Source organism: Lissotriton helveticus, chromosome 9 (assembly GCF_964261635.1).
Source record: "Lissotriton helveticus chromosome 9, aLisHel1.1, whole genome shotgun sequence".
In the NCBI taxonomy this organism is placed as follows: domain Eukaryota; kingdom Metazoa; phylum Chordata; class Amphibia; order Caudata; family Salamandridae; genus Lissotriton; species Lissotriton helveticus.
This window is the reverse complement of record NC_136070.1, coordinates 1,148,458,134-1,148,474,099: the sequence shown is the minus strand read 5'-3', so window position 1 is coordinate 1,148,474,099 and position 15,966 is coordinate 1,148,458,134.

The window sequence follows — 15,966 nt, the reverse complement described above, 5'->3', positions numbered from 1 at the left end:
CTGCCATCCTTTGCTTGTTTGAAGTTTATTTGATCTATTTTACTTATTATCTATCCCTCTATTTTTCTAGCTCTATATTTTTGTGTTTTCTGCTACTTTTTGTTAATTTTAAACTACTTTTTTAACTCTTTTCTTTTCTTCTTCCCTATTCTATTTATTCTTTATTATTTAACTCATTTCTGCCCAGACCATGGTAAAGGGAGCCGAGAAGCACCCTGAGAAGGGGAAGGGTCCCGCACACCGTGCCCGGCTCCCGTGCGGGTGTTTGAGGGGGGAGCTAGTGATGCCACGGGAGATCTTTAGCGCGGAGGAGGTGGCCGCACTCATCTTCCACGTCCAGCGCCGCCTCCCCAAGACCATCCTGGGAGGCGGCAAGATCGCAACCGGCTATGGCATCCGGGAGCGCCGGAAGCAGTGGGAGAAGGTGTGCCGGGCCATGTTTAAGCTCTCTGGGGTCCGGCGCACCTATAACCAGGCCACCCACCGCTGGACGGATGTCATGGACCGGGAACGGGACTTGCTGGACGCGCTTGGCGTAGAGGTCCCCGGGCTTGGTGAGTAGTAGTAGCTAATTCTAGCTATTTCATCACTAATCTGTTTTATCCCGCTCTGTTATTTGCAAATCTTTGTTCTTTACCAAGAGCAATAATGCTGCCGATTACATTGTAGGTAAATTATATTTCAAAATCTTCTATGCATTTCAGGTGCACTGCTCTCCTTCTCAGTAGCCTTGCTTGCTACTATGCTTATTTGTTTTGTATTTTGTGTTCATTTCATTGGCCTGAGAAATTATGTATGAGTGTAGTGTAAAGAACTGCGCAATGCTAGACAAGGGTCATATTTTCAATTACCGGCGCATCCCTGCAAAGTAGCAGGGATGCGGCAGTAATTGTGCGCCATGCCACCACCACCCATTGGCCCAAAACGTAAAGGCGGCGCATTGCTGGAGCTGCGTGCCAACGATGGCGCAGCTCCAGCAATGCTCTGGGGTGCCCTATCTCCCCAATGCTGCATCAAGCCGTACGTCGGCTTCAAGCAGGCGCAGGGTTTGAGTCACGCATCATTGTCATTAAAGTGACTGATTGACATCTTGTAGATTTCCCTCAGCCACTTTTAGGATTCGTTCCTGCGCAGGAACGCCCTCCCTTGCGCCGGAACGCCCCCTGATGGCGCAGGGCTTTACAACGTGATGCATCTCCCATATGCATTTTTTTTTATATATATACGCCGCACCATGGCGACTCTTTTGTTCTGCCGCAGCGTCACAAAAGTCACGCAACAATGGAGGAAAATGAGCCGCAAGGGACTTCTAAATCAGCCCCAACTGACTGAAGTCCAGTCCTTCCTTTAGACACATGGCTATAAGAAGAAATAGTGTTGGTGGTCGGTGGATTGATAGTTTGAGTATTCACTGATCTGCAAGCAGGATGGACTTTGTCTGTCACTTTGCGTGCTGCGGACTGCTGCCTGCCAGGCCTAGGCAAACCTTTTTAGTAGTCTGTTTAGTGAGTTACATAGGAACTTTCAAAGTCAACGGTCTGCAAATCAGGCAATACGAATAACGTAGTATACCACATGAGATAGGTCAATATATCCCGTGGAATAGTTGTCTATCTATTTGCTATTTCTCCAAAATATTTTGTTATTGTTCTTTTGAAATGTTTGATTTGGTTGACAAATCTCATCCATGTTTTCTGGTCTTTCTTTCTTTCATGTTGTACATCAGCTCCCCCCAAGGGCAAGAGGACACAGGAGGAGGAGGAGGAGGGTGCTGTTCAGGAGGATGCAGGCCAGGATCGGGCAGGCGAGGGCTCCTTTGCTGGCCCCAGTAAGTTTTAATTTTAATATAGAGTACCTATTTTTTCCTAGCGTTCCTCATTCGATTTTTTCTAAATCGTCTTTGATCTTCTTGTAGACTGGATCTAAATTCTTATCCTGCCTCGACTATGACTCCCTGTGGTATTACTAGATTATTCTTATTAGTCTGTCTGTGTAGCTAACTAAGATTGCACATTTGGCAATTCCATTGGACTCCCATTCTAGTCAGCAATAGCTCTATGCACTGAGTGCAGTCCTCTGGGATTGTCCATAATGTCTTTTCAAGTCTTCTAAATGTTTATGCTTTGACAATTGCCAACAATAAAAAGGTGAATGATCACCAAGAAAGAATAAGATACTACTTTACTTTTGGTGTGGATAGGAGGACAATCCATTCTACTACTGTTGCAGGGACAAATCTGCACAAACCGAACTATGAACACTAAATAGTGCATTGTTTATCAATTATAATAGGCGCAGGTAGACTTTCTTTCCACATACCTCAGTGATATCAGACTTTGAAGAACCCCCAATCTCCTTACTGACTAGATAGTGTGGCAGAGTCATTTAGCTCCCAAAGTCACCGATGATTGATCCCCAATGATCATTAGATTATCCAACGCAGGACAAGAGTACGGAGTCAGAGTCAAGAAGTGCCAGAGGCACTCATGCTTGCAAAAATTCCAAAACCTTTAGCTCATCCACTCTAGTCTGGAGGACCAAAAACCACAGAGTCTATTTAAGTTTAAAAGCTTTATTAAAAGTAAACACATTTATTAAAATCAAATTTGTCATAAAAGTAAACGTTTAACTGAAAATGGAAAAGTGCTTAGTGCTAACGATTAATTGGACACATTTCTTGTGGAAAAAGGGACATTTTTACTTTAGAGTAGACAGTTACAAATTATTACATTGTATTTCGTTTTTTTAACATTTGTTTATTCCTCCTAGACCAAATATTATATAGTAGTGAGTGGTGTATTCTAACATTCTTAAATGTACTTTGTAGGTGGAACATCTGGTGGCGGGGCCAGCGCGGAGGTGGTGGTGTTGGACGAGGACTCTGGGGAGGAGGCGGTGCAAGTGCCGGACGTTCCTGTGAGGGTTCGCACGGTGGTGGCGGGAAGAGGTAAGCTATATTTTCCTTACTTATTGAGATTGAAGACTGCATAGTGTGCTTTCTGCACGGGTGTATGATAAATCAACCAGGTAGTAGCCTCCTCTAAATGTACTTCGACTTAGCTGTGAAGTTTTTGGTGAGAAGAATCCCAATAAGATCTTAGATGAACTTGATGGATGGGATGAACGAAAAGCGAAAGAAGGGTGTAAGTAAGTTTGGAAGGACGAGAAATTTTATGATGGCTGGCAAAGAAGAATGATATGTGTTTGCTTGGCCCCCGAGGTGGCTGGGAAGGAAAGAATATGGTATGGTGCATGGCTGGGTCAATGATGAAGCAAGGATGGGTGGAAGGACAACAGCCTGGGTGGGTGAAACAGAAACTGTATGTGTGCATATACTTTGAATGGATGGATGCCTGGAGCATGGTATTATCTGACTCTTAGATAGCACATGTGTATCTAGAGAGAGTAGATGGTCACTGGATGAACTAAGTGTTACCTTGAAGAGCATGTAACACCGCACCCGCACGTCCGTTCCAGTGTAGAGAAGGCAAGGAAAAGAAATTGTAAATTTGTCCAATACTACCATGAATAGTAGCAGTAGTTTGTATTGCAACTGCAAGCACAGCGTATATCCGGTTATTACGGTGGACACTCCGTACCTCTCTTAATAACTTTAGTTTAGTAGTAGTACGTCATTCATGTGTGGGTGTATCACTGTTCACTCAATAATAAGCAAAGCACCTAAAGTCATCCCATATGTCATCAAATACATCCCATGTGAAGTGATAGATAATCAAATTATTTAGCTTCTTCATTTTCCTTTTCTAGTACTCATTTGCACTGTAGGGTGAAAGGTAAATGAATTAAGCAGTAGCCCTTGTAACAGAGTATTCTCAGTGCCACCCGTAATAGAAAAGTAATAGCTTCACCACCTGCATGTACTGGACCGGTACAGTAACGCAAGTCTGTCTCACTCATCATGGTGTGCGCCTGTTTTTCTCGGGTGCAAGTTCACTGCGCTGGCATTCTGCCGGCTTGCATAAGATAATGTACCAATTTTCCTAAACAAGAGAGAAGAAGAAGAATAAGACTGGTGTACTGTCATAGTCGACTGAAATGGAAGTCCATAGTGGTTGTAGAATTTGTTCATTAAACTCCCTCCCACTAATGTTAGAGCAAGGATGCAGAAGTGGGAGGTTAGATAGATACTGTCCTCAATAGTTATGTACTGTGCTTTCAATTTGCTACTTGTACTGTGACACAACTTTCGGCTCAATCACTTTGTGTTATTAATGTTAAGGAGCATTGGTTACAGACTATGTCTTTCTTTCTTCATATAGTTGCTCCTTCCAAATCGACATCACGGAGGGAGCAGGCTCGAATGGCCCGGCAACGGAGGCTGGATGCCACTGTCGCCGAATATCGGCGGCTGGTGGCCCTGGAGGAGGAGGACACGCAGTCAACCGGTGGAACCACAACATCCTCCACTGGGACAGCTGCATCCTCCTCCGTGCCCCCACGGGCTGCCAGACAGCGCAGTGCTCCAGCGGAATGGAGCCGGGCTACCGAAGCCAACCGCCACCGCCAAGCAGCAAAGACACCAGCTGCCCCCCACAGGAGCTGCAAGGCACGCCAGCGCCGCCTAGGACTCAGAGTGTCCTACCTGGAGCAGGAGGTCCATAACTATAAGAACTTGGTGGAGGGCCTCCGCTTCGACCATGCCACCCTCCGCAAGGAGTATGATGCCCTGGCCGCTAAATTCACCAGCACCCTCCAGTAGTGTAGTGTCCCTTGCCCTTTTTTTAGAGACTTTTGGGGGGTGGGATTTGGGAGTTGGGTTCTTTTTGGGACTTTTGAAAGACAATCGTTGGGGTTAGGGAGGGTCTTGAGGGAGATTATTTTGTTAGGGCTACATAAATATACTTTTTTAAACTTTATCTGACCATACCTGTTTTTTACTGCTTTTGAGTCTGGTGGGTGGGGGTTTAACAGTAAGTTTGTTTTCCTGAAGAGTCCTAGGACTTTAGTAGTACTACCGTCAATCTCTCGTCTAGTCCTAATACTCCATTATACTACCTCCCACCAAACGCTTATCTTACCTGTAATTTGTGTTTGAAATTAGGGCTAGGCCCAGGGCTGGCTCCACGGGAAATGGGGATTAAGGTTGGCAATCCTGGGCGGATGAAATGTCCTCATTGCGGTGGTACTAGTGGTGTGACACAGTGGCAGTTGCATGCCTATGGAAAAAAAGAAAACGAAACCTGGTTTGTCCTTACTGTAGCATTACAACGGTTACGGTAAGATAGAGAATATAGCAGGTGACAGACAGTACACTAGAACAGTGCCACAATGTAGCCTAACAAATGGTAAAGTATTGCAAGTATAACTAGTACTTGCGTTGAATTTATTTGACATTGGCTCCTACTACTACAAGAAATAGTACTGAAGCTGAGTAAGTCTAGAATATATCCTCGGATTCCTTCACCAGCCTGTTGCTATGACCTTATCCTCCCCAGCAAGTGTGTGGAATTATTGATGTCATTTAGTCACACATCAAGCAAAACCACACAGCCCGGGGGAAGAGGGTTAGGGTTTGGAAAATGGATGGGAATGGGGGTTTCTTTTTGGGTAGGTTTTGTTGAGAGAAGAAAAATAAAGCACAGCATCGACAAACAATAATTGAAGATAAAGAAATTGCTGTAGGGATCAATTTAGAAGCAGAGAGAGATCCAAGAAATGCAGTCAGACTCATAGAAGAAAACAATGGATACTGCATCTGTATGTTGTTAGAGTTGTCCTGTTGAATTTGGTAAGTAAGTTGCATGCAGCAAACAATTCCTCTTATTAGCGGCACTCCTCCATTCCAGCTGACGCTTCTTCCATCAATGTTGGTGACCACTGACAGAAGACACCCTGTCCACTGCCTGCCTGGCGGATGTTGACTGAAACCCGGCCTGTAATTATTGAACGGAAAACAGGAAGTGCTATTACAATACCACTGATAAATAAATATAAGGCATGTACGCTGTGTGGTGCAAAAAGTCACACTTTGATTTTCCTAACAGACAGTACAATATTTTTGAAATTGCGTACTCTGTCTGAGTCACCTTTTGAAGGATAAATAAGTATGGCCAAATTAATTTAGCGGATCTTTCCCCTCAAGCTAGGTGTACTGTAAACTGTGTTTTAGAACAAAATTAGACCTTCCCAGCAATGCTCCCACCAAGACCCTTACTAAAGCCAGTCGCAAAAATGTAGAAGACCCCCCATCAGATCTCAAAAAACGAGGCCTAGCAGAAAAATGGTGACAAAACGTACTTTGAAAGTAAAAGTAGGCCCAAATACCCCCTTACCCACCGTGGATTGTATTCAAACCACTTGCAAGCAAGCAAAAGTATCCATAGCCAGTTGCAAAAATCTAGAACACCCCAAAACACATGCAATCCTGCTGCTAGGGCTAACCCTAACGAACCATAAGTTACAAAAAGTGCCAAAAGGCTTTTCCTTATGGATTTTGTCCAAACCACTTCTATCCGGTATTAGACCTTCCCAGGAATGCCCCAGACCCGCCAACCCACCCACAAAAAAGCACGCAACAACACCCCCAAACAGCCAAAAAGCAAAATCTCATACTTACAATATCTCTCGGCCTTCGGTCCAAACGCGCTGTGCAGCTAGGTCATCATCATAACTCCTGTTTTCCACCACGGATTTCCTGAAAAGCAAATGCAATCAAGATTAGACTGTCGCAGCAGTGCTCCGACAGAGACACCAAAACCCACCCACAAACACCAGGAAGCCCCCCAAATAGGCCCCCGAAAACGCTACATTGAGCAAGATGTCAGCAGAAATAGCAAAAAAAAATTCTGCATGGATTTAGTCCAAACCACTTCTATCCGGTATTCGACCTTCCCAGGAATGCCCCAAGACCCGCCAACCCACCCGCAAAAAAGCACGCAACAACACCCCCAAACAGCCAAAAAGCAAAATCCCATACTTACAATATCTCTCGGCCTTCGGTCCAAACGCGCTGTGCAGCTAGGTCATCAATCATCATAACTCCTGTTTTCCACCACGGATTTCCTGAAAAGCAAATGCAATCAAGATTAGACTGTCGCAGCAGTGCTCCCAGACACCAAAAGTCACCCACAAACACCCAGAACCCCGCCAAAGAGCACCTCAAAGGCAAGCAAGTCAGCAAAAACGGCAAGAAATTTCCGCCTCATATTTGGTCCAAAACACTTTTATCCGTTATTAGAGCTTCACAGCAATGGGCCCAGAGCCGTCAACTCACCCGCAAAGAAGTAGAACACCTCCACAAGTGCTGAGTCTTTCTTCATTGGGCGTAATCCAGCCCTCTGCTTTGAGGGAAATAGGAGTCTGGAGGAGGAGGATAGAGGAGCATGTTCTTCTGAATTTGTGAACCTGAGGAATGTAGACTGCGGCACCTTCAAATCAATAAGCAAACAAGTGAAGACAGTTCTGCTGATGGGCTTGTTTTTGTGATTAGGTGATTAAAGTTTAAATTAAATTAACTGTGCAAAACAAAGAAAGACAGACACACAGGAATAAAAGTGAATAAGGACGAAAAAGAAAGTTATTGATTCATTGTCGAATTTTCAGGGCTCGGTGTCAGGGAATAAGAATAAGAGTTTGTCATCATACTCTGCGAATTCAGGCAGGATGAGGTCAGCGTCACTGAACAGAGAACAAATTCCCTCATCTACGTTGCTGTCCTCCTCGTCTTCATGCGGCGTGATTTCTCGTACTTTGTAATCTGGTGGTATGAGGTGCTGATTCATCTTGATCATTGTTAGCCTCTCCACATTTTTGGGCGAGAGGCGGCTCCGTTTGGGAGTTACAATGCCACCAGCAGCACTGAAAACACGTTCAGAAGACACACTTGCCAGTGGGCAAGACAAGTAGTTTATAGTCAGGTTGGAGAGCTGTGGCCACAATTGTTTTTTCCCATGCCAATACTCCAATGGCTCATCATTAAGAAAGACTTCTGTTGAGTCATTCAGATAGTCCTGCACCATCGACTCAAGGTCCTCAACGGTTCCTCCACTTTGCTTACTTTTTGCTGTGCCTGTGACCTTTTTCCCGAGAACCATACCCAAGCCAAGATAGCCAATCCTCTTCAGCAGCCAATGTTACTCTTGTGTGTGGTGCAGATGATCCGGTTGCCGGTGTCTTTAACTGCTGAGAGGTCACTTGTGCCACAGCCACAGGTGCAGAAGTGGATTCTTTTGACTGGGGATGGCCTGCTGATGCTGATGCTGATGTACTGCCTTCTCCTTCAATATCCTGCCGTTCTTTTTCAAACCTCTTGGCTGACCAGGCTAGCCAACGTTTGTACTTTTTAACATCTTCATCAGCAAAAGGAAAGAATGCTTGGCCTGCCAGCGCCTTTTTGTAGCGTGGATCCAGAATAGTAGCACAAATGTAATGCTTTTCTGAGTTGATCATTTTAAGACGTTCATCACCACGTAGGCGCTCTAATAATTTCTCCGACAAAACAAAAGGGTCTTTGTTTTTTTCATCTTTTTCTAACTCAGAAGACACCGCCTTCAGTTGGTGCTCCAGCATGCACAACAATGGGATAGCTTTTCCCAAATTACAGTCCTCCTTGCTGACTGCACGCGTGAAGACCTCAAAAGGACGAAGCATTTCTGTCAGGCTTTTAACTATTTCCCAGTGCGCCGCATCCATCCTCAGGTCCTTCTGAGCTGTACCCAGTGTTAAGAAATAGTGATCGAGTACCGTATACTGCTCATACAGATGCTCAAGCATGTAGAAGGTTGAGTTCCAACGTGTTGCCACCTCCTGGATGAGTGCTTTCACTGGCATTCGACGTTCATGTAGCAGGCTCCTTAGATGCTTCCGGGCCTTAAAAGAATGGCTGAAATGGTTGCACATTTTTCGGCAGGTGGCCATTACCTCGCACGCTGGACTGTCTTTATCACTCAAGAATTTTTGAACTACCAGGTTGATACAGTGCGCTAAACACGGCACTCTGAAATAGTCACCCAGCGCCATGGCCTTAACTACATTGGCGCCATTATCCGTGGAAACATAACCAATCTGGCGTTTTTTTGGGGACAGCCAGTGAAAGACCTTTTTGTTAAACTCGTCCAAAATGTTTCATGCTGTGTGACTTTTCTCCAAGCCAAACATGGCTAGTGTTGCATGTTTCCGAGCAGCTTTAAAAACTTGCTCCGGGTCAACACCTGCGTTTAGCTTGGCTTTAAACCTTGAAAAAGAGACCCAGTGTGCAGTGATGCACATGTAATCAGCGCCTGCGCCACTGGTCCACATGTCTGTTGTCAGATGTATAGTGTGAACAGCACTCTTCTGCAAAGCTGCCCCAATCACCTCCAGCACATCTTCATGTAGTGCTGGAACCGCAACTCTGGCGAAATAGAACCGGCTAGGAACCTTCCATTTAGGGCAGAGCGCTGCCACTAATTCTAGAAAACCTACCGCTTCTACAAAAGAAAAATGGAGAAGCTCCACAGCTAGCATTTTAGCCAGCTTAGTGTTATACAGACGCGTCAGTGGGTGGTTGCGTTCATATGGCGCGTCTGAACAAAACATGGTTCTAATGTTGCCCTGGACCAAGCATTTACGGGATGATAATGACTTCTTTGTCCCAATTATGCTCGCTGGTGAACTTTTTCGCATTGGTGTCTCACTCGCTCCAACACTCTTAGTGTGCCTCACATGGGGTGTGCTGCTGACAGGGGTACTGGGTGTAAGTGAAGTGTTTGACACGTCTTCTTCCTCCTCGTCATCATCAGATGAAACATCAACGTTTTCTTGACTTCCAATTCGGGCTTCCTTGATCGCCTTTAGGTGCGCAAACCATTGGACAGTGTGCGTCTCCTAAGATGACCTCTCTGACCTCCTGTACCATAGTTGGTACCAAGCTTACCACGACTAACTGCAACCTTACAAATGGTAGAAATGGCGAACTTTTCCCTTTTTGGGCAAACAGTAAAGAAGTCCCAAACTGGGGACTTGAAGTGTCTGTGGGGGCCGGAGGAGGCGGCGATACTGGTGGTGGTGGTCATGCTGCTAATGCCAGATGAAGTGGAGGATCTGGATTGCCCAACTTTTGTACGTTGTGCACTTTCACCGCCACTAATTAAGGTCGAGGTGGATGGAGGTCCCTTCTTGTGAGAAAGAAATATGGAAGCGGTACGAGTTGGTGTACTACTTAACTCCAATGATTGTGGTGTTTCCACTGCCTCCTCGTCGACAACATCATCATCATCACGCTCAGCAGCTTTTCGGGCTAGGGTCAAAATGTCTGTTTGCTGCATGCCCGCTGGGGCTGCAGTGACCTTTATGATGACTGGGTCGTCGTTGTCAGAGTCTTCATCAGAAGCAGTATCCGCCACTTCTTGTTGAGCCTCATCATCACACTCCATAACTCTGAGACTTTGGACGAGCTTCCTTTTACGCTTAACTACCTTTGTCAGATCATGTGCCTCACTCTCAGACGGCAGTGGTGCTGGTTCCCAATTTTGATCCGTATCATCAGAAGGAGGTGTGCTTGAAGAAGATGTAGACACCACCCTTGATCTCTTCCTTGCTAGGGGTGTGGAAGACAATGAATGATCATCAGGAGGAGTGTCTTCCTCAAATGATACCTCGCCTTGATTGTCGATTTCCTGATGTGCCCCTACTTCGGGAGGAACAACTATTGTGGGCACTTGTGACCCTCCATGCACCTCTGCTTGCGCATCTCCTTGCGCTGCCTCTCCTTCCACATGTACTTGGGCTTGTACTTGCACATGTGGTTTTTGTTGCGGCTGTGGTTGTTCAACACTCGTCAGATGAGTTACAACAACCTGTGTTGATTGAGGGACATTGCTGCTACTTTCTTGCGATGAGCCAACATCACTGGTCGATGGTGATTGAACAACTAGACTAAGTGCCTCTGCAGCAGTGAAGGGCTTGGACTTAAGTTGGCGTGGTGGTGGTGGTGGCACTGAGTCCAATGGAGCGGGGGTGCTGCTCCCAGCTTGGTCCCCAGCAGATCCCGCTGCTGCTGCAGGCATACTTTTTTTTTTACTCCCAAAAAAAGAGGCGGCCGGCACACCAGTCTCCTTGGTAACTTGCTTCTTCTGCTCTTTACTGGCAACTTTCTTGCTAGAGGAGCTACGGGTAACTTTTTTGGGGGCCATCATCTTCTGAGCAGGTCAGAACAGCAGGCAGCAGTTGCACGAGTTGCAGAGTTGTCTGTGTCCAGACGTGACGTCGCGTGACGTTATGCTGCACACACACACCGCTGCAGGACTTCTTCCTGGCACTGGTTGTTCTCTTGAGTCTTGTGCACCTAAAAGCAATGGAAGACAGAGGAACATCAGTTCAGTTATACACCCCAAAAAATCGAAAAAAACAGAAAAATCAGCACAATCCCATGCCATCCATGATGTTTACATTTAAGACACCCCACAGAAAGACTAGGCCCATGCAACACTCACTACCCCTGGGCATAATGGATGAAAAGTAGGAAAAATAAGTGCAGGCCTCAGACACTGCCTCTCTTCAAAATGGCCCCTTGCACCCCAAGCACATGTTGCCTGTACCAGCCAGCACTCAAGATGGCCACCACCACCACCACCCACATGGCCAGTCCACATCAACAGTAGTACACCCCAAAAAAACAGAAAAACACCCAAAAATCACCACAATCCAATGCCATCCAGGATGTTTACATTAAAGAGAGTGAGATCACACCACAGGCACACTCAGTCCATGCACCACTACCCCTGGGCAAAAGGCAACACCAGCCGCCCCAAAAAAACGACAAAAAACAGCACAATCCCAGCCCATCCATGGCCTCAATGGTGTTTAAATTCAAGAGGACACCCCACAGAAAGACTAGGCCCATGCAACACTCACCACCCCTGGGCAAAGGGCCCCACCAGCAGCCCCAAAAAACGACAAAAAACACAAAATTCAGCACAATCCCAGCCCATCCATGGCCTCAATGTTGTCTTTAAATTCAAGAAGACATCCCACAGAAAGACTTGGCCCATGCAACACTCACTACCCCTGGGCATAATGGATGAAAAGTAGGAAAAATAAGTACAGGCCTCGGACACTGCCTCTCTTCAAAATGGCCCCTTGCACCCCAAGCGCATGTTGCCTGTACCAGCCAGCACTCAAGATGGCCACCACCACCCACATGGCCAGTCCACATCAACAGTACACCCCAAAAAAACAGAAAAACACCCAAAAATCACCACAATCCAATGCCATCCAGGATGTTTACATTAAAGAGAGTGAGACCACACCACAGGCACACTCAGTCCATGCACCACTACCCCTGGGCAAAAGGCCACACCAGCAGCCCCAAAAAAACGACAAAAAACACAAAAAAACAGCACAATCCCAGCCCATCCATGGCCTCAATGGTGTTTAAATTCAAGAGGACACCCCACAGAAAGACTAGGCCCATGCAACACTCACCACCCCTGGGCAAAGGGCCCCACCAGCAGCCCCAAAAAACGACAAAAACCACAAAATTCAGCACAATCCCAGCCCATCCATGGCCTCAATGGTGTTTAAATTCAAGAAGACACGCCACAGAAAGACTAGGCCCATGCAACTCTCACTACCCCTGGGCATAATCGATGAAAAGTAGGAAAAATAAGTACAGGCCTCAGACACTGCCTCTCTTCAAAATGGTCCCTTGCACCCCAAGCACATGTTGCCTGTACCAGCCAGCACTCAAGATGGCCACCACCACCACCACCCACATGGCCAGTCCACATCAACAGTACACCCCAAAAAAACAGAAAAACACCCAAAAATCACCACAATCCAATGCCATCCAGGATGTTTACATTAAAGAGAGTGAGACCCCACAGGCACACTCAGTCCATGCACCACTACCCCTGGGCAAAAGGCCACACCAGCAGCCCCAAACAAATGACAAAAAACACAAAAACAGCACAATCCCAGCCCATCCATGGCCTCAATGATGTTTAAATTCAAGAAGACACCCCACAGAAAGACTAGGCCCATGCAACACTCACCACCCCTGGGCAAATGGTCCCACCAGCAGCCCCAAAAAACGACAAAAAACACAAAATTCAGCACAATCCCAGCCCATCCATGGCCTCAATGGTGTTTAAATTCAAGAAGACACCCCACAGAAAGACTAGGCCCATGCAACACTCACTACCCCTGGGCATAATGGATGAAAAGTAGGCAAAATAAGTGCAGGCCTCAGACACTGCCTCTCTTCAAAATGGCCCCTTGCACCCCAAGCACATGTTGCCTGTACCAGCCAGCACTCAAGATGGCCACCACCACCACCACCACCACCCACATGGCCAGTCCAAATCAACAGTAGTACACCCCAAAAAAACAGAAAAACACCCAAAACTCACCACAATCCAATGCCATCCAGGATGTTTACATTAAAGAGAGTGAGACCACACCACAGGCACACTCAGTCCATGCACCACTACCCCTGGGCAAAAGGCCACACCAGCAGCCCCAAAAAAACGACCAAAAACACAAAAATCAGCACAATCCCAGCCCATCCATGGCCTCAATGATGTTTAAATTCAAAAAGACACCCCACAGAAAGACTAGGCCCATGCAACACTCACCACCCCTGGGCAAAGGGCCCCACCAGCAGCCCCAAAAAAACGACAAAAACAACAAAAATCAGCACAATCCCAGCCCATCCATGGCCTCAATGGTGTTTAAATTCAACAAAACAGTTGTATCATGCACTCATAACCAACTCTGGTCCTACTGGATACTGTGGCTACCCACAATATATTTTATTTAATGTTCTCAAAAAGTTCCAAAATTGTAGTTGCAGAAACTGTAATGCCCCAAACAAACTTACTTGTGAAAGTTGATTTCTAATCCAAAAGTGATCCAAAGAAAGTCAAAAAGGCCTCAAATCCAAATATCCAGCAGCACCCACAAAAAGTAATCCTTCCAGGTCAAGGTCCAAATGAAAGTGACCAGCACATGAAGAAAGCACTGGGAGGAGCCTGCTAGACAGGAACAGAAAGTTGGAGACTGTGGGGCACTTCCTTCCCCCCCCCCCAAAAATGGACTCCTTGCAAAAAAAAGGCCATGCAAATGTCAACCTGAGGAGTGATTCTGATAAAAATCATCATTTTCTGAAGGTTTATCCTGTTTGCTGGTGGATTTCTTGTGCTGAATTGCAAAATCTCTATTTCGCGAGTGCGAGATTGTTCCTGTCCGCCACAACTATGTGTTCGCAATTGCGAACTCTCACGAGGCGTGCTCTCCAAGGTGGCAAGCCGCGATTACGTATTCGCGGGCGCCAAACTCCCGCGGGATCCCGCAGCAAGTTCCAAAATGGCGCAGCACTCGCAAAATATGATTGAGAAAAACAACTCGGCAAACGCCGTGCACCACGCCGCGCGCCGCAATATTGTATCAACAAGCAAAAAATCCGCCGCGAGCGAATGAACGGATTTTTGACAAATTCGCGAGAGTTCGCGGATTGCGAATTTGCCGAAAATCCGAAAATTCCGCGAGCGGAACGGATTTTACGCCCATGCTTATTTACTATATCCTGATACCCCAATTGGACATCAATTCATGGTAATCATTTGTATTACGCTTCCTTACCTTTGAGAATGCATATATCCATCAGATTAAAAACTGCCCACTAGTAACTAGGACACTGTAATTATTATTTATTTTTCACATCTCTAGTGTCCAATAAGCTGTCCATCACCTTGGATACCTCTGATCTTTTAAAAGAAACGTGCAAAAGAAAGGAAATCAATTGAGTCAGTCCGGCTCTTATTCTATGCATATCGTTTTAAAATGTAAGTATATAAATAAAGGTATTCTGTCTAAACTATGGAAAAATCCCTTAAATGAACCTTTTTGTCCATAGTTCACCTCTATTCAAATAAACAAAGATAGAAAGTTGGTATTGTAAGAACCTATTATCTATTACTGGTTCATTAAAGAAAAACATCCTCTGGACCACAGATAAAATAGCAATTATTCATTAATCCTTATACAAAATTGTCAAATTCTGTTTTGCCGCGTCTGGAGTCTATCTTTGGAGATACACAGGAAAATGAAGTAGAATGTCTTGGTTGAAATGGTTAAATGAAGCTATCAATTTGAAAATGTGTTGTTTTTAATCATGTTGATGTAGTCTTTTTTCGCTTCAGAATTGTTTATAATTATTTATTTTTTTGTATCCTAAACTTTTTGTATTTATAGAACATATGTGGCTTCTCCAGAAGAAGGCGCTGGTCGCCGAAACGCGCGTCGAGAATTATTAGGCCATTTCTATTGTTTTAATGAATTTTATAATGAGTTTATAATTATGTATGATATTGATTCACAAATTCTTCTTCATGTATTATGTTTGATTGCCTTGTCATTTATTTTATGTATATATAATTTTGTGTTAATTTTTTAATATATATGTCAATAAATATCAGAATTTGAATTCATTGGTAGCTCTTTTTTCCTTTTAAAATCTTATGTTTATCGTGAACTCTAACTATGATTGCCTAGTCCAGGGCTAGCTAGCGCCTTGAGACCCTTACGGGTGAGTAGTCGCGCTTTAACAAACTCCTGATTGATAGGCTGTTATTTATCGACTACTAAGATGACAGAGACTAATCCTTAAATATATAGAGATGTTGCCAATACAGGTTTGCCTACTACAAGAAATGCATTTAACCCAAATAGAGGCTGAGAACATCTTCGGTAAATTATCGTGGTTACAGTGTTTCTGCCACTCTCATCAAGTGATACATTGTCGAGGAGTGGCAATATTGGTTAAGAGGAGTCTAAAGTGCGAGATAAAATCGGTCCTCACAGACCAATCAGGAAGATGGATTATTGCCCAGTTAGAGGTGGAAGGTGAAAGAATTACATTTAGTTCTTTTTATGGTCCGAATGTGGACGACCCCTCTTCTTTGATTAAACTGCAAGAGAATCTTATTTTAGCGTCACCTCCAATGATTGTGGGGGGTGACTTTAACA